Below are 23,637 nucleotides of genomic sequence, written 5' to 3'. Positions count from 1 at the left end.
GAAGGGGCCAAAATCTAAAATCCAGCCTAAATCGCGGGCAGAATGGTTTACTGAACAGTCATAAACTGTCATTGTGATGGAAACGCAGCGGAGTGCAGTGATGACAGCGCAGTGAGGGCCACATTGCAAGGCCTGGTGGGACGGATTTGGCCCGCGGGCCTTGTGTTTGACACATGTGATCTAAGGAATGTGTTTAACTCAACAATTTGTATTAGAGATTAAAATAGAAAGAAAATAAACAGAAAAAGGAAAGAAATAAGTAGGAGGGAGGATAGAAAGACACAAAGAGAGGTACCGTAGATATGAAGATTGGTATACACAAAAACATACAAAGAAAGGAAATAAGAAAAACTATAATATTTTTTTCAGACTGCGAAATCTACATAAAAATTAAACTTAGTTTCTCAAAAAATGCAGCTATAAAAACTTTGTGAGCAAATTTAAAAAGCCATGCTGGGAAAAATTTTGCAAATATATTATAGCTACAGGATTGTTTTCTTTGGTATATTAAGAAATCTTATATACCGATAACCCAATATTAAAAACACACACATTTATAGTACAGATAGGTTATAGGAAAATAGTATAAATATCTAATAATTAAATGAAGTTACCTAAATTTTATTAGAATTACAGCAATTTAATTGCTGAACAGAAACAGCAATTTGATTTGTTCACCTATTAAATTAGTACAAAGTTTCACAATGCCCACCACTGATAAATAGAAGGATTTTGGAAATTTTATACACTGTTGAAGGGAGTATGTAATTGATATAACCTCATTAAAGGACAATTTAGCAATATAAATAAAAACATAATGCATATTCTTTGTGATATAATGGAAAATTTCCTATCTATTTATTAACATTCTAGAAGCTCGGTGCACAAAATTAGTACAGGGGGGGGGGTCCGGGGGGGGGGTGGCGCGTGTCCCTCAGCCGGACATGCATCCTCTCCAATTCAGGACTCCTCCGTGGCAGTCAGACAACCCTCTCACAATCCAGAACCACTGGCTCCTAACCACTCACTTGTCTGCCTACCTAATGCCCCCAACTTCCTTCCTCTGATTACCCCCAACAGCACTCCCCTGCTGGCCTAGTTGCTTCCAATTGATCTCCCCTGCCAGCCTGCTCACCTCAATGGCCCTTCCTGTCAGACTGGTTGCCCACAACTGCCCTCCTCTGCCAACCTGGTCACCCCCAACTGCCCTCCCCTTATCACCTGATTGCACTTAACTGCCTCTGCCTCGGCCCTATCACCATGATTTTGTCTGGATGGAAGTCTGATGTCTGGTATATGGCCATCGACCTGGTCTAAATAGCATATTACCCTTTTATTAGTATAGATGTGGAAATATACACATATTTACCATCTGTGTAATTTGGGCAATTTATTTAGCTTTTATGTACCTTGGTTTTCTCATTTATAAAAGTAAGATAATAATAGTGACTACCTCTTAAAGTTGGCTTGTGTATTAAATGAGTTTTTATATGTAAATTACTTAGAATAATGCCCGGTGCATAATAATAATTAATAATAATAAAAGCCAAGACCGGTTTGGCTCAGGGGATAGAGCATCGGCCTGCGGACTCAAGGGTCCCGGGTTCGATTCCGGTCAAGAGCATGTACTTTGGTTGTGGGCACATCCCCAGTAGGGGGTGTGTAGGAGGTGGCTGATTAATGTTTCTCTCTCGTCGATGTTTCTGACTTTCTATCCCTCTCCCTTCCCCTCTGTAAAAAAATCAATAAAATATATTAAAAAATTTATAAAAGCGTAATATCCAAATCGACTGATTGACCAAACAGCAGAACAACTGTCTGGATGACCTTCCAGCTGACCATGCTATGACACCCACTGGCAGCAGGCCAGCCAAGGTGGGTGCTATGCGACTGGTCTGGGACCCGGCCATTGTCCCATGATCACCCTGCAGAGGGAGACCCAGGCCACTGGCCAGTGGGCTGATCAATGAGTTGAGGGGCCCCACGATCACCACAAAGAGGGAGGCCCAGGCCACTGACCTGCAGGCTGTGGCAGGTAGGCAGGGCCTACCTCTTTGGGGTGATCAATCGCAGGGCTCCCAGTCTGTGAGAGGGCACAGGTTGGACTGAGAGATACCCCTCCCCACCTTAAGTGCATGAATTTCATGCACTGGTCCCATATAATAAAAGCCTAATATGCAAATTGACTGAACAGCAGAATGACCAGTGGAATGACTGGTTGCTATGATGCACACTAACCACCAAGGGGCAGACACTCAATGCAGGAGCTAATTCCTGGTGGTCAGTATGGGAGCGTCACTCAGCCAGAAGCCGGGCTCATGGCTGGCGAGTGCAGTGGTGGTGGCAGGAGCCTCTACTTGCCTCTGCAGTAGTGCTAAGGAGCACTGAGCCAAGCAGTAAGGAGCAGCAAGCAGGCAGGTGGTAAGAAGTGAGGTGTCCCAGAATGAGAGAGGGTGCAGGTTGGGCTGAAGATCTCCACCCCCAGTGCACAAATTTTGTGCACCAGGCCTCTAGTAGTAATAATAATAACAGCAATATTAGAAACACCACTATTTCTGCTATTGCTAGTTGTATTTATTGCAACATTATTTTAATAGTGAAAACAATCACCAAAACATTAATTTTCATTAGTAGAATGCCAGTTGCCAAAACTGGTTTGGCTCAGTGGATAGAGTGTCAGCCTGTGGACTGAAAGGTCCTGGGTTCGATTCCGGTCAAGGGCATGTATATTGGTTGCGGGCACATCCCCAGTAGGGGGTGTGCAGGAGGCAGCTGGTCCATGTTTCTCTCTCATCAATGTTTCTAGGTCCCTCTCCCTTCCTCTCTGTAAAAAATCAATAAAATATATTAAAAAAAAAAAAAAAGAATGCCAGTTAAGTTTGTTTTGGTATATCCATCCAATGACATTTTCTATGTTTGTAGTGAGATGCAAGTTTCCAATAATACATTATTAAGTGCAAAAAGAGAAACGCAGAGCCATGCATATTCTAAGTTTGCATTTATATGAAAGAGAAAGGATGTCTTTCTCTTGTCTTCAAAGATAAATTAATTTCACTAATATGTGGAATCTAATGAAAAAAATAAACTAAAAAACAAAATAGAAACAGACTCACAGATACAGAGAACAGACTGACAGCTATCTGAGGGGAGATGTATTGGGGAGCTGAATGAAAAGGTGAAGGGATTAAGCAAAAAAAACGCCCCCCACAAACTCACAAAAGCTCATTTGCACAGACAACAGTATGGTGACTGCCAGAGGAAAAAGGTGGTGGGGAGGTAGGAAAACATAAAGGAGGGATAAATGGTGGTGCAAGGAGATTTGAGTTGGGATGGTGAACACACAATACAATATGCAGATAATGTGTTATAGAATTTTATGCCTGAAACCTACAGAATTTAATTAACTGATGTCACACCAATACATCCCATAAAAAAAGAAATAAAAGGAAGGATGTAAGATGTTTATATATGAGAAGATATACTTATTTTTTATAGAGATGGAAATGTGAAAGTCTTTAAACTGCTCAAATCTTGAATCCTTTGTTATGCTTATAACGATAAAAGCACTGTCATAGTAAATATAAAAAAGAAAATATTTATAGGTATGGAGAACCACTCTCATTATATTCCTAAGTGGAAATAGCCTGCTACAACAGTAAATATTGATTCATGCTGCTATTCATGTACCCACAGACATGTACAGTTCTGGAAAGTTAAATGGCAACAGGTAAATACTGATTATTTCTGGGGAGTAGCATTCTTAGACGTTTAAGTTTTCAAAAAATGACATTCTGGATTTAATTTCAGCTTTGAAAATTCCTAGCCATATGAAATCAGTCTATTTAAATATGTTTCCCCCCCCCCCCCCGAGCCTTTGTTTGCTTATCTGCAAAGCTGAGAATCAAATTAAAAACAAATATGCAAATCTTTTGGCAATTCTGTCAACTCTTACAAATGTTAGTTGCTAACATTATAAACTCATGTGAGAGCATCATGTTCAGTGATGGTTGAAAATATTTTATAAATTAGAACATCAAACAAAGATCCTGATGTGATTAATTATTCATTGCACAGCCAGTCATGTTCAAAGGTGTGCTTGCTCCGCCAGTTCCTTCTTCAGCTTCTGGCAAAGCGCATGGCTCTATCTCATCACACGGCTGTTCCCTTCTGCTGTCATGCTCAGAGTGTCCACAACAACGCTTGTAGCATAACATAGGACCGACTCATTCTATCTGAGTTACGTGGACTACGATTTACTAATCATAGCTTTTATCTAAAAGAAATATTTTCATATTTTTTCCTTGTCTTTAGGAGATGCTGAGTTTGGTTCTCTATAATAGGGAGGGTGTAAAGTGGATTTAAAATGGACTCGAGTGAGCTCCTTTCCTTTGCTTCCCATTTCATATTGTTTCTGGGAAACTGAATTCTCTATCAGGAAACAGTGTGCCGGATGCCTTTTTGATGTGGGTATAGTCAGATAAGCAGAATATAAAACTGAGGTGTCTGCAGGGCACCTCAAAGGCGAGCGGGGAGAGTCCTTGCTGTCCCTCTTAGCTCTGGTAATTCCAGGTACTTCTTGGTTTGTGGCCACATCACTGCAATCCCTGCATTCCGTCTTCGCATGGCCTTCTGTCTCTCTCCTTCTCTTTTGTGTTTTGAAAAGATACTCTGGGCCCACCCATGTAGTTCAGAATGCTCTCATCTAGATCCTGCACTTACTCACTTGTGCAAAAGTTCTTTTCCAAATAAGGTTGCAGGAAGAGGTCTCAGGACATGTTTTCTTGGAAACCTTCATTCAATTTACAATAGGAAAGTTTCCACATGTGTGATCTGTCACAGCTGCACATCCTGGGCCATGCTTTTCTGTCTTTGAGGTATAGGTCCTTAGAGTCATGTGATAGATCCCTGTTTTATAGAAGCCAAAACCAACCAACCAAACAAAAAGCTCCAATGGATAGCCCTCATTGTCAGTTAACTAATTTCTTTTTTTTAAAAATATATATTTTATTGATTTTTTTTTTTTTACAGAGAGGAAGAGAGAGGGATAGAGAGTTAGAAACATCGATGAGAGAGAATCTTCGATCAGCTGCCTCTTGCACATCCCCTACTGAGGATATGCCCACAACCAAGATACATGCCCTTGACTAGAATTGAACCTGGGACCTTTCAGTCTGCAGGCCGATGGTCTATCCACTAAGCCAAACCGGTTTCAGCAGTTAACTTACTCTGTGCCACTACTGGGAATTCACATTTGCACTCTGGCTTTGCCCAGGAGGTAAAGTCTGAAACCACTAAAGCAGGCACTACTAGCTGTAAAAGGAGCCACTTCAGCAGGCTCTGGTAGTTTCCATGGAAGGCCAAGGCATATAAATGCTGTTTTTCCTTAGATTGTGAGAAATGTTGTTCCTGCCTTTTTTTTTTTTTTTTTTTTTTTTTTTTTTTTTTTTTAACTGTTTGGTTTTCAGTTCACATGCTCAACAATCTTTCTGTTTTTATTTTTGTTTTCTTCATTATTCAGGCCTTATGCTTATAGACATAAGAATTTAAAATTGTTCTAGTCTTTCTGAACTAAACTTTTGTTTTTACGATGTTATTTCTGATGATCCAAACATGGATTCCTTTATGACTATTGATCAGAAGCTTTTTCTAGCTCTTTTCAATATTTAGTCTTTTATGTACCCTGCTGAGCACTTTATAACTATGATGCTTAATCATATTTGGGATCTTGTATGTGTTTGTGTGTTGTTGTTTTTTAAATATAGAAAGTTCATGAATAAAGGAACAGCAAAACACAAACTTGTAACATAATGCACATGATGAACTAAGGTAGCTAGTAGGTGCTTGAGGTGTGTGCAAATGTGTGTTTTTAAAAAATAGTTTTTATTGACTTTTCAGAGAGAAAGGGAGAGGGAGAGAGAGATAGAAATAGCAATGATGCAAGAAAATCATCTATAAACTGCCACCTGCACGACACTTACTGGGGCTCAAGCCTGCAAACTCAGCATGTGCCCTGACTGGGAATGGAGCTGTGACCTTCTGATTCATAGGTAGACACTCAACCACTGAGGTAAATTGGCCAGGCCAAATGTGTGTTCTATGTATTCTTGCATTACTCATTTTATCTGGATGTAGTTTTGTGTTTTCTGTTGGACAAAATTGTACATGAGCAAACATATAGTTTACATTATGCATTATAAAAAAAATTTATTCATATTGTGCTCTAATAGTCATGTTGGAGAATTGTTTTCAAAACAAGCATTCTAGAACTGTCCATACTAGAGTATTAACAATGGCACTATTTGTAAGAACCCTAAACTGGAAACTATCCAGGTAGGATAGTTTCAACAGTAGGATGGGTAAGTACATGTTGGTTATCACAGGATGGAATACTATACAGCACTGAGGATGAGTGATCCACACCATACACACACAAATATGGATGCATCTCACAAAGATGAAACTGAGCAAAAGACAAAAGACATAAAACTGAATAACCTGAGTGATTCCATTTATGCAAAAGACAAAAGTAGACACAAGTAATGTATGATGTTGGAAGTTAGGGAAGTGGTAGGGAGGTTATGGGGGGGGGGGGGGAGGGCTTCCATGATGGTGCTGGTTAAACAAATGAGTTCACTGTGAAAATTCATTAACTGCACACATAAAGTACATGCATTTCTGTATGCCTATTATACTTCAATAAAGATCTTTTTTTAAAAAATCTGTGAAAACAAGAAAAAATGGCACCAGCTGCACCGGGAATCAAAGTATTAGAGTCTGAACACTTGTTCTGGCATTTGTAATTGTATGGCTTCAGGAGAGTAACTCAATTCTCTTTTTTTTGCATTTTAATTTCTTTATTGGTTAAGGTTTACATATTTGTCCTCATCCCCTCATTACCTTTCCAAACTCCCCTTTTCTACTCATGCCCTCAGCCCCCTGTTGTTAGTCCACTGGTTATGCTTATATGCATGCATACTAGTCCTTTGGTTGATCTCTTCTCCTTAGCCTCACCCTCCCCTACCTTCCCTCTGAGTCTGATCTATGCTTCCCTGTTTCTGATCATTAGTTTATGTTGTTCATTATTTCCCATAGATGAGTGAGATCATGTGATATTTATCTTTCTCTGATTGGCTTATTTAACTTAATTCTCTTATGCCTCAGTCTCCTCACCTGTGCCATGAGGATAAAAAATAACACTTCATGGGTTTTTTGGGAAGATTAAGTGATTTAGAAATGTAAATCACTCAGAACAGCACCTAGTACATCTTACATTCTGTGTAATATTTGCATTGTTCAGTTTGATAACCTATAATTATATTGAAATGATATTTTTGGAATATCTTTTCATATTTGCTTACTTCTTAAAGATTTAAGTGTCCAAGAGGGCCATCTGATTTCCAGAAATTTTCATATTCCTGTTGTTGGAACATTTAAAATTGGTTGAGGAAGGAGACCAAATTACTGGGCTTATGACCCTATTTTAATCCTATATGTTATTTCTTTCCTTTTGATTCTATGTATTATATATTTTTCCTCTCTTTTTTCCTTTTATTTTTGGCCCATTTATTTTCATGGGTTCCTGTGTTTTAAATTTTTTCCTCTAAATTCATCTTAATTTCCTCTTATCGATTAGGTGATTTTTAGATATGACTTATTAATATTAAATTTATATGCTTTTTGTAACATTCCATCTTTGTTTCTTCTACCTACAAATTACTTTGGCAAAAACATTCTTTTTTTATCCATAGCTATTGCTACTTTTGCCCTTAAATTTATGTTTCCCTTCTTTCTATAGGCACTCTAATTCTTTTATGCCAAGAACACTCACTTCTTGAGAGCTCTTCTACTTTTATTCTGATTTATCACTCTGAATAACTTTTTAAAGGGAGGAGAACTAGTAGAATATTTATGTTCTGTGTTATACATAAAAATGTATTCTTGTTGTCTTAAAAGTAACCAGAGTATAGCAATGTATTATAGTTGCTTACTGAATTTTTGGGTCATAGCTTTTCTTCAAATTTCTATAATTACCTTTGTTTCATTTTTCTTCTGGCATTTGATTTTTCTTTGTCTTCCTCAGTGATATAAGAAGCCTCTACCACATTCATGCTGAATGGTTGGAAGTATATCTTTGGAGGTACATGCTGCCACTGCTCAGAGCATCATCATTCCCCAGGTGACAGAGAACTCAGCCTGTATAACTCTGAAGAATCAACAACAATATATGCATCTCCAAGTTTTTCTGAGGTTTGTCCCTGGGGCTGATCTGGGCTACAGGCTTGGATTTGTAGAATTCTTATTATTGTTTCCATTTCCCAAGATCTGCTCTGGGATTTGGCTGCATCCCAGATCAGCCCCAGGGACCTGAGACTATCTACACTTGGTCTTCCAGTCTTTGGGTTCTTGGCTATCTCCTGTCCTGTGGACTGGCTCAGTTTCTGTCCTCTGTTTTGGGGTCCTGAGCTCAGATCTCATACTTTGAAGTCTCTGGTTTTGGTTCTGGGATCAGAGCTTGGCTTTGAGTTCAGGGATCTGTCTCATCCTGAGTGGATCTAGTGAGTAGAGTGTGGAAGGAAGGCAGTGATCCATCACCCAAACCTAAAACTGTATCACCATCTGTTTGGTAGACAAGAGTTTCCTTCATCTCCTTGGCCCTGATTATGGATGGGACAGGGGTGGGGTGTCTTCTTTCTAGGGAAGATGGGTTATTCTGAGGTCAATCCCCTATCAATCCCCTTACCTCATTCTATAAATCTTACAGACAGTTAAGGCAGAGGAGCCCATCTATATATATATAAAAGCCAAGCAACCGAGAATGATCAGAACAACCATAACAACCTGAATGAGTGGTCACTATGGCACTGTGACCAGCCAACCTCCCACAGCTCCTCCCCCTGGCCAGCCACATCCCAGATCAATCCCCCATCCTGATCAGAGGCAGCAACCTTCTTTGCCCCCTCCCCCGGCCAGCCAGCCCTGGTCTGGCTCAATCAGGGTGGGCTGGCTGGATCCCACCCATACACAAATTTGTGCACCAGACCTTTATTCTGGTCTATAACAGGTTTTGTCCAAGGATCATCCATCCTCAAGGCCTGCGTGTGGACCCAAAGGGCCTGGCCAGGTAGGACAGAGGTCAGAGAGGAGTTTTGGATAGAATTGCAGCTCACAGCAACTTCCTGCATCTTGAATATAACCTGGTACCTAGTGGGTTATAATAAAAATTATTGTTTAAATCAATAAGTGAATGAATAGATAAATACTTAGAAAGACTTAGGAAGAAAAAGAAAGCACCAGAGGTAAAAATACAAGGAGAGAGAATAAAATAGGAGCAAGATGGGAAGCCAGATTGTGAGAGTGTTCACCCAGGAATCCTAAAAGAAGGGGCAGGAATGGACATCTTACTATGAGCTCCCCATTTGGGTTCACTGGAAACACTGGACTTGAGAGTGGAGGGGAAGAGGAAGGAAGTCTGGCAGGCAAGGAAGGTATATGGGAGGCAGTTAGATCCTCTTGTCTCATAGAAAGCTACATCTCATGTTCTGGGATTGGAAAGCAATGCTTGCTGACAAATGCTCAGTCTAGGTCATCAGATTCATGAGGATCTGCTCCTAGAAGCTCCTGTACCATTTCTGTTTCTTCTATTCTTCTTCTCTTCACATTCTGTATGGAGACAATGAAGTTACTTCATCCTCCTGCACTCTCAACTAATGAATGAGTTTCAGTCCAGGGACTGAAGCTGGCTCTGAGATGAAGGACAGGTTCTTTTCAGATTTTCTTCTAGAAGTTTTCCTTTCTGTACATCTCCAGCTCTTCATCCTAATGGTTCATCTTGTCATTTGTTTCAAACATTTTCTTGCTCTTGTTGAAAGTCTTGACAGATGACATTTTGGGAAGGTCTATGTCTTTCTCATTCCCATGTTCTCTTATTTCATTGACTTTTCTGCACTTTCATTTGAGGCTGTCTTACCTTTAAGATGACTTGTCAGGTAGTTTAAAAAATAATTAAAAGACATTTTTTAAATTATCACATTTTTTTCTTTAATTTAAATTCTTTATTGTTTAAAGTATTACACATCTCCCTTTTCCCCCACTGACTTTATATTTTTAGTACAGTTTTATATTTACAGAATAATTGAGCAGATAGTACATAGAATTCAAATAGACACACCCCATCCTCCAGTAGTTTTCTTTATTATTAACAACATTAGTGTGGTGTATTTGTTATAAGTAACAATAGTCCATGGTTTACCTTGAGATTTACTTTCTGTGTTCTCCCCTCCTGTCAGCAGGAAGAAGGCGGGCATTATGATTATATTCAGGAGGTTTAGAGAACAGAGCCCTGGAGTTGAGGGGCAGGGCCCCTTCTCTTTCAGAGGCTTAAGTAGTCTAGACCAAGACCAGGAGCCCAGGGCTTCTTCCCCTCCAGAGAATATGCATAGTTTGAAGCTAAACAGGCTGAACCCTGGTGACAGTCACTTTAGAGAAATCAACTCTTCCAGGGACCAGATTCAGTGTTGAGGGGAACATCCAGATGTTTTCCTTTAAAGGCAGTGTCAGTCATACTCTTAATTTTTTGCAAGAGTTTTATAAAGACATAATACAATACTATTTATGTAAAGTGTACAGTTAAAAAGTATTTTATATATCCACAGAATTGTGCAGCTATCCCCACAATAAATTTTATTTTATTTTTTATTTTTATTTTTAAAAATATATTTTATTGATTTTCCACATGGAAGAAGGAAGAGATATAGAGAGCTAGAAACGTCGATGAGAGAGAAACATCAACCAGCTGCCTCCTGCACACCCCCCTGCTGGGGATTGTGCCCACAACCAATGTACATGCCCTTGACTGGAATCGAACCTGGGACTCTATCTACTGAGTCAAAAACAGTTTTGGCTAAATTTTTTTTTTTAAATTTCATTTATTTATTAGATTGATTGGGGTGACTTTAGTCAACATGAAGCCATAATAATTTTTAGAACATTTTCATTAGTCCCTGAAGAAACCCTGTGCCCTTTAGCCATTACCTCCCCTGCCTCAGGAACCATTCTCTCCCAGCTCTAGGAAAACACTGCTTTACTTTTTTGTTTCTCTAGATTTATCTTAACATTTACCTCATATAAAGTGAAACATAGAATATGTAATCCTTCATTACTGGCTTTTTTCTCTTATGAAAATTGTTTCAGAGGTCATCCATGCTGTAGCATGTATTAGTATTTCATTTATTTCTTATTCCCAAATAATATTCCATTGTATACATATACCATATTTTTTTTCATTTATCAAATGATATACATTTGTATTCTTTGCTTTTATGAACATTTGTGTACAAGTTTTCGGGTAGACATTTGTTTTCATTTTTCTTATACATATATGAGAGGAATTGCTGGTAAATATGAAAAATTTATGTTTAACTTTTGATGAACTATAAGGCTGTTTCCCAAAGCAGTTGCACCATTTTACATTCCACCAGCAATGTATGAGGGTTCTAATTTCTATAGCGCCTCACTGACACTTGTTAACTTTTTGATTGTAGCCATCCTACTGGTTGCAAATTGGTGTCACATTATGCTTTTGATTGGCGTATTAATGATGACTAATGATGTTGAGCATCTTTTTATCTGTTTACTGGAGGCTCAGTGTACGAAATTTGTGCATGAGGGGGGGGATGTGTCCCTCAGCCCAGCCTGCACCCTCTCTAATCTGGTACCCCTCGAAGGATGTTCGACGGCCTGTTTACAGGGATTGGGCCATAGAGGTGTGGCCAGCCTGGGTGAGGGGCTGATGGCTGTTTGCAGGATGGCCACATCCCTCAGCAACCCAAGCTTCCAGCCCCTCTTTTTTTTATTTTCCTTTTATTTTTTTTCAGTGCCTCCTTAAGCAGAAGCAAGGGCAAGCTGGAAGCAGGTATCTGGGGTTTATTTGTCTTATATAATTGAAACTTTGTAGCCTTGAGTGAAGGCCAGGGCCTGCCAGGGCAGACAGGAAGCTTGGCTTCCTCTATCACTGGGGGCAACCCAAGCCTCCTGCTTGCTGCAGCTCCATGGCCACAGCCATCTTTATTGGGTTAATTTGCATACTTGCTCCTGATTGGCTGGTGGGTGTAGCAGAGTGATGCTCAATTTGCATGTTTCTCTTTTATTAGATAGAATTGTGCATTTGTGTGTATTGTTATAGAAATGTCTATTCAGATCCTTTCAATTAGGTTGTCTTTATTATTGAGCTGTAAGCATTCTCTCTATATTTTAGGTAAAATTCCTTATCAGATATGGTATTTGCAAATATATTCTCCCAATTTTGTGGGGTTTTCTCATTCTTGATGCTGTCCTTTAAAGCACAAAAGATTTTAATTATGATAATTGTTAATTTAATTTAATTTTATTGTTATTATTTATTTATTTATTTATTTATTTTGCCTGTTTTGGTGAAATATCACAGGATATGCCAGGTCCATTCATGAAAATTTACACCTATATTTCTCCTATTAGTTTTATAGTTATAGCTCTTATGTTTAGGTGCAGCACCCATTTTGTATATGGTATGAGGTAAGGGTCAAAATTTGTTCTTTTACATGTGGATATCATGTGGTTACAGCATTATTTATTTATTTATTTTTACAAGATATATTGTTTGCCCATTGAGTTGTGTTAGCACACTTGTTGAAAATCAATTGACATTAAATGTGATTTCTCCCCCTTGGATTCTCAAATTTAGGTTGTTCTATACATCAATTCTTATATCTTGATTACTATGGCTTCCTAGTAAGTTTTTATATTGGGAAATATGAGTATTCTAATTTTCTTTCAAGATTGCTGTGGCTATTGTGAGTCCCTTGCATTTCAATATGAATTTTAGGATAAGCTTGTCAGTTTATGCAATGATATCACCTGAGATTTTGATAGCAATTCTGTTGAAACTGTAGATCAACCTAAGGAATATTGTCATCCTTACAATATTGCTTTTTAATATTAAAAATTTAGATGTCTTTCACTTATTTAGATCTTTTAAAATTTCTCTTAACAATATTTTGTAGTTTTCAGAGTATAAGTTTTGTACTTTTTAATAAATTTATTTATAAGTATTTATTCTTTTTGATGCCATTATCAATGCACTGTTTTTAAAATTTTATTTTCAGAATTTCAGTTATTTGTGGTGTATAAAAATGTAATTTATTTTAATGTATTGATCTTGTATTCTGCAATCTTGATGATCTTGCTTTATAGGTGCCAAAGGGAAGCCGATGCTGGCAGCTGGGGGAAGAAGAACCTACTCCTGCACCAATTCTGTGCATTGGGCCTTTAGTATTATATAAAAGTGCTCTTGGGGGAAAGCATTGAGTTTTTCCCCATCATGCTAACTGTTCCCAGGTGCTCTTTATCAGGAGAAGAAAATTCTCTTCTGCTCCTAGATTTCTGGGTGTTTTTCATCATGAAAGTGTGCTGAAATTTGACAAATGCTTTTTTTCTGTATATATGAGATAATTATATGGTTTTTGTTCTAAATTCTATCGATATTACATTACAATAATTGATTTTATAATTACAATAATTGATTTTAATAACCGATATTACATTACAATGTTAAACCAGCCTTGCATTCCTAAATAAATATCACGTTTTCATGGTTGCATACTTTTTTTTCTTAAATGTGCTGAATTTGATTTATTGTATCTTATTGATGATTTTTGTGACTATATTCCTTTCATTGGGGTGTCTTTATCTGATTTTTTTTTTTAATGCTCTTAATTCAGCTTGTAGCGTGCAGGGCTCCTGAGGGTGGGGTAGGCTGTATTGCTTAGTACGTTTTTCTTTTTTCTTTTTTTGTTTTTTTTCTTTTCCTGTCCTGTGGCTCCTGGGATCAGTTAGATCCTCTCAGGAAAAATGGCCTTTTAGGTTTGGGGGCCTATGGCCAAATGGAGGAGCACTGGCTTTTGAAGGAGGGAGCTGGGTCCCTAGTCAAACTGCATATTTCTGAAAACAGAAAAGAAGCAGCTCTCTCAATCCTGGAAAAATTAGACAGGTCTCATTCTCTGACTAGGAGTACCATATTTAGCAAATAAAATAAAAAAAAGATGGCAGTTAAATTTGAATACTTTCTGATGGCTTATGCATATGCACATTTGGGATATAATAAAAACATTACATGAGCATATTTAAATTAAAAATTATTCATTGTTTATCTCAAATATATAAATTATATGACACTTTTTAACTTCTATTTCCTTTATATTCTAACTCTCTTTAATAGTTATTTCTTTTGTAGATTTGCTGATAAAATTCCTTGCAATTATAGTTTATGTTCAATTGACATGGTGACATACCTTCTATAGTGGTCCCATACAATTTACTTTATTCTTTTGTTCATTTAACACTCATTAATAAGAAATTCATCTCATGAGTCAGCCACTGAACAGTTTCAGTCATAAACCTGGAGTAAGTTCTTCTAATTACATGTGTTGAAGTATATAATGTCATCTTTTATGGCATAAATTCTTTTTCCTTTCTTCAGGAGTACATAGTACCACTTAATCAATGGTTTTAAAATATTTTCATGAATAAAAGTAGTAGTATTGTTAATTTTTATTCTCTTAGTCTTCAATACTATGTATTGTGAGTCCATTTGTTCTCATGCTGGAAGGATATTTAGTAACATCTATGTAAAATAGTTAAATTCTTTAAGAGATAAAAATCCATTTGAAAAGATAGTACGACAAATGCTGTAATAATTATTCTCTTCAAACAAGAATTTCTTTTCCTGTTTATAAACAATGTCCTGCATAATAAGACAAACCTTGACATTTAAATGGATAAATTTTTCATCAATTCTTTCTTGAGCTCATTCAAAATCTTGCATAAACAATAGAAATATATATTTTTTTGCATTGTGATTATTTGCAATCATGGCTATGTCATAAAATGTTCTGACAGACTGACTTTCAGAACGATGGCAGCTGGAGAGAAGCACATGGTGACTGGCAGCTGTTGAGAAGTGTGGCCACGTCTCTGATTGGCTAACTTTGCAAACTAGTTATTAGAATGGGGCTGTGGCTGGTTGGTAGATTTCAGAGCATGCGTACTGCTCAGAAATTATCTTAACAGTGTTTACTATTTGTTCATGTTTCCAGTCTTTGGTCTTTTTCTTTCTTGATTATAAAAAACAAGTACTTGCAATCCTCAGCCTTTCCCCTCTACCCACAAGCCCCATTTTCGTCTTCCCTTAGCCAAACATGTAGGGGAGACTAGAGGGAATTGTCCAGATATTTATTTGTAGAGGTATGTTTGAATCAGAACATAGCTAGGGTGACTAAGTGATTTAAAGGCCAAAATCTGTGGCAGAAAAGTATCTCTAATTATTGAATTCTCATAACTTACTGGGGGGAAAAATCAGGATATTTAGGGCATATGGACAGTCAGTATAGGTTGCAGGACAAATCATGAGCAGGGCATGTTCTGTATGCACAGAGGCCATTGGCTCTCTCTCTGATGACAGATAGCAGGAACGTGCTGTCCTGCCCGCACCTTCCACCCTAGCCCTGCTCTCCAAGGCCAGCACACACCGCGCTTGCCCTCCTGCTCTCCCCTGGCCCGGCCGGGAGGGCCTGACCACGGGTCTGAGGGAAAATCCTCCTCTATCTTGAAAGCACCTATGACTCAGGGTGAGCATGGCATTTAAATTTCATCCCTCAGTGTGGAAGCCTTTCTCAAGTGTGTGCTGAAGAATATGAACTGATGTGTTCTCCTGTGCCAAGCACACTCTTTTCTTTCCTTAACAAGGATTTTAGCTGCTCTATTTCATTTCAAATACTTCACATTAAACAATACATTTAATTTCTTTCTTCTATTTGCTTCTCAATTCCTTTTCTTGAATTTGATGATTTATTGATTAATTTTTCATTTATTAGGTTGAGGCCATTTTTGCTACAGTAAACAAAATATATATTATGAACTAGAACATATTTCTAGTTTGAATCCTTTTAGAATTACCTTCTTTTGTGTTATTCTTTTTTGTGATTATTCCTATTTTGAATACTCTTTTAATAAACACTTGTTGACAACGTTTTTTTAAGACAAAGTGAGGTGCATTCTTTCTTTAAAAAAATTGTGTTATTACCCCCTCTATTACCAACTAGCTGTGTCCTGCTACCCTTCTCTGCGGTTCTGATTCAGCATTCTCAGTGGAGTGAGGAATGAATTGGGACTAGACGCAGGCCCTGTAGGGGATCATTACCTTGGTGCAGTTTATTCTGTATGTTTATTGAAGTTGCTGCTAAGGGTCCAATTTTCTATGCACAGATTTCATTTTGTCCTGCCTCCATTCCAGACACATTGTATGTTCCTGGCACTATTTCTCTTTCTTATCATAGAGAATCTTTTCTCTACTCTCTTTATTTCAAAGAACAAGGTACATTTCAACCTGGTGTCTGCGGTGCAGGTGCCAGAGTCATTTGGGGCATGTTCACAGCCATCAGCTGTACTTATCAGTGTTCTTGAGTCTCAGCAATATAAGGATACGAGAGGCCTGATGCATGAAATTCATGCAAGAGCAGGCCTTCCTTCCCCTGGCTGCGGACACCAGCTTTCCTCTGGTACCCGGGACCCAAGCTTCCCTTGCAGAGGCAGGTTCTACCCACACGCCACAGCTTGCCAGCCTGGGCCTCCCTCTGCAGGGTGATCATGGGATGATGGCCAGGCCCCTGACCAATCTCATTGCACCTACCTTGGCTGGCCTGGCCCCATAGGGTGTCATAGTGTGGTCCTGGATGGTTGCCTGGATGGTTATCCAGAAGGTCATTCTGCTGTTCAGCTATCAGGTCTAATTAGCATATTACATAGATTATTATAGATGCCAGGGAAGTGACTCAGTTTTCTGCGGTCTTCTACATCACAAATTATATTTCTTCCACATTTGATGGTGTCTATTTATTCTTTGTGTCATATTATTTTATTTTTTCCCAAAGTGAGGTTTTTTGCTGTATTTATGTTCCATTTGTCTTTTATCTGGGAAAACTATCTCAAAATTTCTCACATGTGAATGAGATCTTTCACTCAATTTTGAGCTGTTGACTATTTCATTATTTTTCTATTCTTTTAAATATTTTAGTCATGAGCAAAGAGATTTCACAATCCATGTTCTCAGAGCTATAAAACCCAAGAGATTCTATTGGCATTTCATATTACTAAAGACCTAACTATGTTATTTGAAGAAGATATAGGCTGTCATAAACTTAGTAATTTTTCCTTTATGTTAATTTGGTATTTCCTATTTATTTTCTCTCAGTATTCGCCTTAAAATATTTAAAAAGCAAATGCCTTAAGTTTTTTCAAAAATTGCTGTAAAACTCCCCCAGCCCCTTCCCCATGTAGTCAGGCTTAGAGAGAGATGAGGGTAGCACATTGGGAGATCTGCAGTGGAAGGAATCAGTGAAACCTGGCCGCGGCGAGGGAAAGAGCCTGGGCTGCATCTAGATGTGCCCTCGGTGTGATTGTGGATGTGTCTGTGATCACGATTTACATGAAGGACTGGAAAACGTTTTATGTGAAGGGGCAGAGAGTAAATCTGTTAGATTTTGCAGGCCATACAGTGCCCGTCACTATGCAACTACTGCCTTTTCATGAAAACAGCCATAAGACAATGTGGAAACAATTGGGTGTGGCTGTGTCCAAAGGAAGTGTAATTACAAACAGGGATGGTGAGCAGATTTGGCCCATGGAACATAGGTTGCTGAGCCCTGATTTCTATTATAATCTTTAAATTATGACTAGTAATTACTAAAAAAATAATGTTTTAATATTAATAAGCTTTAGAAAGCAAAGATTTAATTCATTACTTTTGGATTGGTTAAATTGGTACAGTGAGAGCAGGGATTACACATACATGTTACATCACATATCTATAATAATAAAAGCATAATATACTAATTAGACCAGATGTCCTCCCAGAGGACCTTCTGGATGGAGCCAGGGCTGCAAGGGAAGCCCAGGCCCTGGGTGCCAGCAGCCGGGGGAAGGAAGGCCTACTCTTGCACAAATTCCTGCACCAGGCCTCTAGTATATATATATATATGTGTGTGTATTCTGATATTTGTGGATCCTTTTGATACTTTAAGATACACACACACGTGGACATTATTTCTGTCCCCATCTCCCTCTCCCTGTACTTTAAGTATTACTGAAATCTGTCTTCTCCTCTCCTTCAGTTTTCTCTGTGATATCCCACCTCAGTCTCTCTAAACCTCACTATACATCTGGCTGCAGGAATGTTCTTACATTATTGCCATATAGATGGAGAGAAACTTTCTTTCAATTTTCAAAATCCTTGGGCTATCTTTTAGGCCTTCAGCTCACTATAACCAAATGCATGCATGAAATGCCATTCATTCTACTTCTCTGAATAAAATGCCAATTTTTGTGCTTTTGAGGCTTAGGAAATGGTAGACTACGCACTGTCAGATAGTTCTCACCCTGTGGTCTACCCCTTCCAGCTTTTGTGACATGCAGATCTCGCTCCATGGGCCACTTTATTTTTTAATATTTTTTAATCACATAGCTTTCCCCAGCCAACTTTGATAGCAGAATAACTCTACATACTTCTTGACTGGTCTACTCCTTTGAGGAGGCATATTTGCTGTCTTTACCATCCTAGTAGTCTGGCCCCTCCCACCAGTGCTGTAGGCACAAAGGCTGGGTTCCGGGCTTTTAGGTGGTGCCCTGGCAGCAAGCTCTTGGTTGACCACGCCACATAGCAAATGCTCCTCTCTCCCCGAGTTACCTAAAGTTACATGGAAACTGTCTCTCCAGGATGAACCCCAATGTTTCCAGTTAGGTCTTTAGTGCAAAAGACACCCCAGAGGCATTTGCTTAGAGTCTGTATAGACAAAGTCGTTGGCGTAGAAGAGTAAAGTCAACGCAGGAGATTTCCACCGGCAAATCTGAGAGGTCTGGTTCCCTGAAATTGTCTCTGGGGACCTCGATATAATTACTCTTGGAGACCGTTATTATTTCTAAATTCAGACATGGATCAAGCTTTGGGGAAGTCATGTCACACTCAGCACCAGATGTTTGACTGGCTGGGCATGTCTCCTGGCTGATCCTGAAAGGTGTGTGCATGCCCTTCCACAGGCATAGGGTGTCTCCATACAGAGCATTCTCTTCACTCCAGGGAGTACTCTGCCTGCCCAGGAATCCCTTCTCAGCCTCTGTGAGGCTCTCCGCTCACGACTCACTCACCCGTGCTGAGATCTGGATCTACCTGGATCCGATCTCAGCACCTGATCCCATTTGCAGTACAGGTAAGACCCAGCAGTAATATTTTAGTGTGTTTCTTTGGGAGACATACTATTTCCTATTAGGCTCTGCAGGGTCCAAAACCTGAATCAGTTCAGTCTCCCCTCTGACTGAACTCCCTGTATCCAGGTCCTCAGCTGAGGTTGCTCCTGAAGGGTCTGGGAAGTGGCTCTGAGCATTTTGTGGGTCCCAGAATCCCCTAGAGATCTGGCTACCAACACATGTAGGTAAAGTCAGTTCTGGATGAGTGAGTGGCCTGGGACTTTGCATTCTGATGGTCCTTCAACTGATTTTGATGGCAGTGGTCCAGAGAGCATACATTTAGAAATGCTGGGCTGTGGAATAGGCTGATTCAAGAGCCCCAAATAGTGAAAGAGGTACTTGCAGTGATGCAAAGGCAGGCACAGGTGGAGGTATCTCTGGATCTTTACTGACTGGGAAAATCTCCTCATCATCCTCTGGGCATCTTTAAAACAGACAGTGTTGAGAAAAGATCCAAATAGCTCTTTGTTTCCCCATTCTAAGGCGTGAAAGAAGAGTCACACCCCCTCCAATGGGTCAGGGTGACTTTTCTGGGTGCATTAGTCCTGCACAGGGAAGGATTAAGGGATCTAGGGATGAGTTAAACTTGCTCCCCCTTCAGAGTGTAATGGTTCTTGAGGTGGATGGGACTTCAGAGGGTAGAAGTGGGTCGCTGTGGAACTCAGAAGATCAGGAGCACAGGCTGGGCAGAGCTCCATGGAGCATGGAGAAGTTTGTGTTAGGAACCATAGCATATTCCTTTCCTTAGGTGGAGCCGAATAGTTTTTCTTATTACTGATCACCCAGCTTGTTTAGCCTATGCCATTGACCAGCCCGTCTTTCTGTATATGGGTCATGGATCTGGTGGCCCAGAATAAGGTGTAGGAACCATGGTCTCAGAGAGTATCTGAAGATGACCTAGAATGCCTCCAATAATAGGCAAACAGGCACTTTGATCCAGGTCTGGGCCAGAACTGGCATGCTGATTTATGTCCTGATTGCTGGGTAAACTGCAGCAGGATGGAGGAAAGGGAGGAGCTAAACTATGGAACCAGAACCCCTTCACAGGAGTCAGGTGAGCAAAGGGGGAACAGACCTAGTAAGATGCGCGTGGAGGAAGTCTTCTTGGCGGGTGAAGCCTATTATCAGTTATTTGAAAGCAGCTCCTGTTGTGTATTAGGAAGTTTTCATTCAAGTGAATAGAATGTCCTGAGGAAAAACCAAGACAGAGATCTGACTTGAATAACAGCCAGGGAACTGGCATCCAGGAAGCTGTCAGCATGGACAGCATGGACAGCTGGGATCTGGCCAAGGTTTCATGTGTGTACAGTAGGGCATGCTATCGGCACAGTTGGCCAGGCCAGGCCAGGGGGAATAGTGCAGAAGAGTAGGAGGCTGAGTCCTGGCCTTCGGCAGATTTGACTCTGTAGTCTGGGCAGGAGGAGTGAAAGGGGTGGGTGCAAACCTGAGTATGAGACAGAGTACTGGCTCCAGTCACGCCATTCTGGTTTGTAATCAGATCAGTATTTTTTTAATACACATTGACAGTGAACTTTCTCCGCACTTCCTATTTTAACGGTTCCTGTCTTCTGCTCGTTGATAGCGTCGTCTGCCCTAGGGTATTCCTTGGAATCTACCCTTCTTGTCCTGTTAATCATCTGAAAGTTCATAGCTGTTGAGAACAAAATCTTCATTGATATACAGCCTCATCTAACTAAAAATTGCTTGTTATCTTTTACCAGCTGCTGCTCTTCCTTCATTCAGTACCGACTGGTGGGAGTTTACCTTTTCATTCACTGTTTTTAGGTGGCAGCCCATTAAATGGAGTCAATTTAGAGTTCACCTTTTCTTTCCTTTGCTTCACTAATACAAAGGAAGTATTATTTATATGCCAACGGGGATACCTGAGATTTGAAATCCTGATCTCCTGAGCTGAGAGCTAAAGCATTAAAGCCAGGAGTAAATTTTCCAGGCATGTTGCAGGTCTTTTAGGGCAGTTTTTTTCCCCCCTGAGAGACTTGAAGGTTATCTTTTGAGGAGCTGACTGAAGGAAATCATGTTTGGATGATGGTAAACTCTTTATTTCTCCCACTGGAACTCAATAGTACAAATTGCAATTATTTTGGGTGAAGTTAAACCTGTTTTTGACAAGGGCTTATTCATCAAGTGTGTAGGTTAGAAGAGAGGTAAGATGTGTGAGTAAATGCCTACAGATATATGGCCCATTATTTTATTAAATTCAATAATGATGCTGAATATCGGCTCTATGTGAGAATTTACCTAGTGTGAGAAATTCAAATATTAATATAAGAAAATGTATCTTCTTGGGGTCCCCTTAGTGATATTTTGTTTGAAACGATTGGGACTATTTCCCCAATTGGTTGTTAGAAAGCTGACTGTGCAACTCATAAATTTAAATCAAGAGTTTTATGCAGCCATTATGGAAAATAGTATGGAGTTTCCTAAAAAATCTAAATATGGAATTTCCATTTGACCCAGTGATTCCACTTCTAGGAAGATATCCTAGGAAACCCTAAATACCAATCAGACAGAATATATGCATCCTTATGTCCATAGCAGCACAATTTACAATAGCTAAGACCTGGGAACAGTCCAAGTGCCCATCAATAGATGAATGGATAAGAATGCTGTGGTACATTTAAATTATGGAATACTATGCAGCAGAAAAAAAGAAGGATCTATTACCCTTTGAGACAGCATGGAGGGATCTGGAGAGCATTATGCTAAGTGAAATAAGCCAGTCAGAGAATGATAAGTATCACATGATTTCATTCATATGTGGAATCTAATAAACAAAATAAACTGATAAAAAAATAGATCCAGAGACATAGATGCATAGGAAAAGACTGACAAATTTTTAGAGGGGAGGTGAGGGTGGATGGGGAGAGATTAACTGGGGAATTTATGTGCATAGCCCATGGACCCAAACAATAGTTTAGTTAAAGCCTGAGAGGGGCGAGTGTGGATGGATGGAGTTATTGGGAAAAAAGGGGGGACATCTGTAATACTTCCAACAATAATGATAAATTAAAATATAATTATTAGCCTCTACATCGCCTATTTGTCTTCTCTTAATTTCATAATGAAGATATATGTGGCCAGAAGAGTCATCTTAATCGGATTTTTATTACTGGACTGCCTTCCATTTCTTACAGAATACTAATGAGAAATGTTAGAAAAGAGATAGATGCTACAATTTTATCCTCTAAGACTGTTTATTCAGAGCTAGTGACTATATACATCAGTGTGTACCAGATAATACCAAATTATGCCCATTTTCTCAATTAATTGTTAAGTGTTTCCTTTCATTCACAAATATAACCTGGTTTGGATACTAGATCATATGAAGTTGCTTCTTATAACAAATTCAGTTTGGGATAGTTTTACTGAGTTGATCATTTTCTTATAAGAATTTTCCTAAAGTGGCTATGAACCTCAGCATACATCAACATTCTTACTTTTAGCCACCTGTTCCTTTATAGTTGGAATCAACAATCTGGGAATCTTATTTTGCTTGTCTTCCTGTCCTTGCAATACCGGTAGTATACCAATGGTTACCAGATTTCCATCTTGTAATACCTGTGTACAACCATAAGCCGAAGCTAAACATTGTATGTTTTATTTTGGAAGCACCAACTTCTGATCTAAATTTCTGTATTATTAAGGATAGATGTGTCTAACAAATAGGCATAAATATACAGTACATTAAAGTTCTATTATTGCTATGGCTCCTAAAGACCAACCTTCCTACTGATCTGAAAAAAATACTTTTTTTTTTTAATCAACCACCCGAATGCAGTTGAAAATGAACAAAAGCAAAAAGTTTCTGGGAAGGCTACACACTTGGAAAGAAAATCTTCATAGGGTAATTTCCACATTTTTATAACCTTCAGCCTGAAAGTTGTCCACAGTTGGTGCCACATGGGATAGCTGAAACCCCGAGAGTCTTTCTAGAGGACAGAAATACAACAACAGCAGCTAGAAGAGGGGGAGAGGGTGCTTGTGAGTTAATATCAGATGTTCTTCATACACGTAAGTTTGGTTCAGGAAATAAGGAAAGGAAAGAATGGGGTCAGAAACTAATATTTGAAAAAATAATGACCAACTGAAAACAGCAAGCATTTCTCCTCGCTCTTGGGAACTTGAACTATTTAGCGCTGAGCAGTAAAAGCAGAAACACTCTCACTGCAGACAGCATGGCCCAGAGCACCTATCTATAGCTGTCTCATTCCATAGAACCTTTTGCTTACCAGGCTGCCTGATACCTAACATACCATAGGAAGCAAAGTTTTCTGTGAAAATCAATTA

The 23,637-nt window shown here is 39.2% G+C and overlaps 1 long non-coding RNA gene across 1 annotated transcript; it reads left to right on the top strand.

Annotated features, from left to right (window-relative positions):
- Window positions 1-1,318: 1,318 nt before the first annotated feature.
- On the top strand, window positions 1,319-21,987 carry LOC118719619. Its single transcript, XR_004988191.1, has 3 exons — window positions 1,319-1,339; window positions 15,418-15,422; window positions 21,827-21,987. It is a non-coding gene; the product is annotated as an uncharacterized LOC118719619 (long non-coding RNA).
- The last annotated feature ends 1,650 nt before the right edge of the window (window positions 21,988-23,637 follow it).

The sequence above is a fragment of the Pipistrellus kuhlii genome, unplaced genomic scaffold (assembly GCF_014108245.1).
Source record: "Pipistrellus kuhlii isolate mPipKuh1 unplaced genomic scaffold, mPipKuh1.p scaffold_m20_p_15, whole genome shotgun sequence".
In the NCBI taxonomy this organism is placed as follows: Eukaryota; Metazoa; Chordata; class Mammalia; order Chiroptera; family Vespertilionidae; genus Pipistrellus; species Pipistrellus kuhlii.
This window is presented reverse-complemented; position numbering and strand designations above follow the sequence as displayed.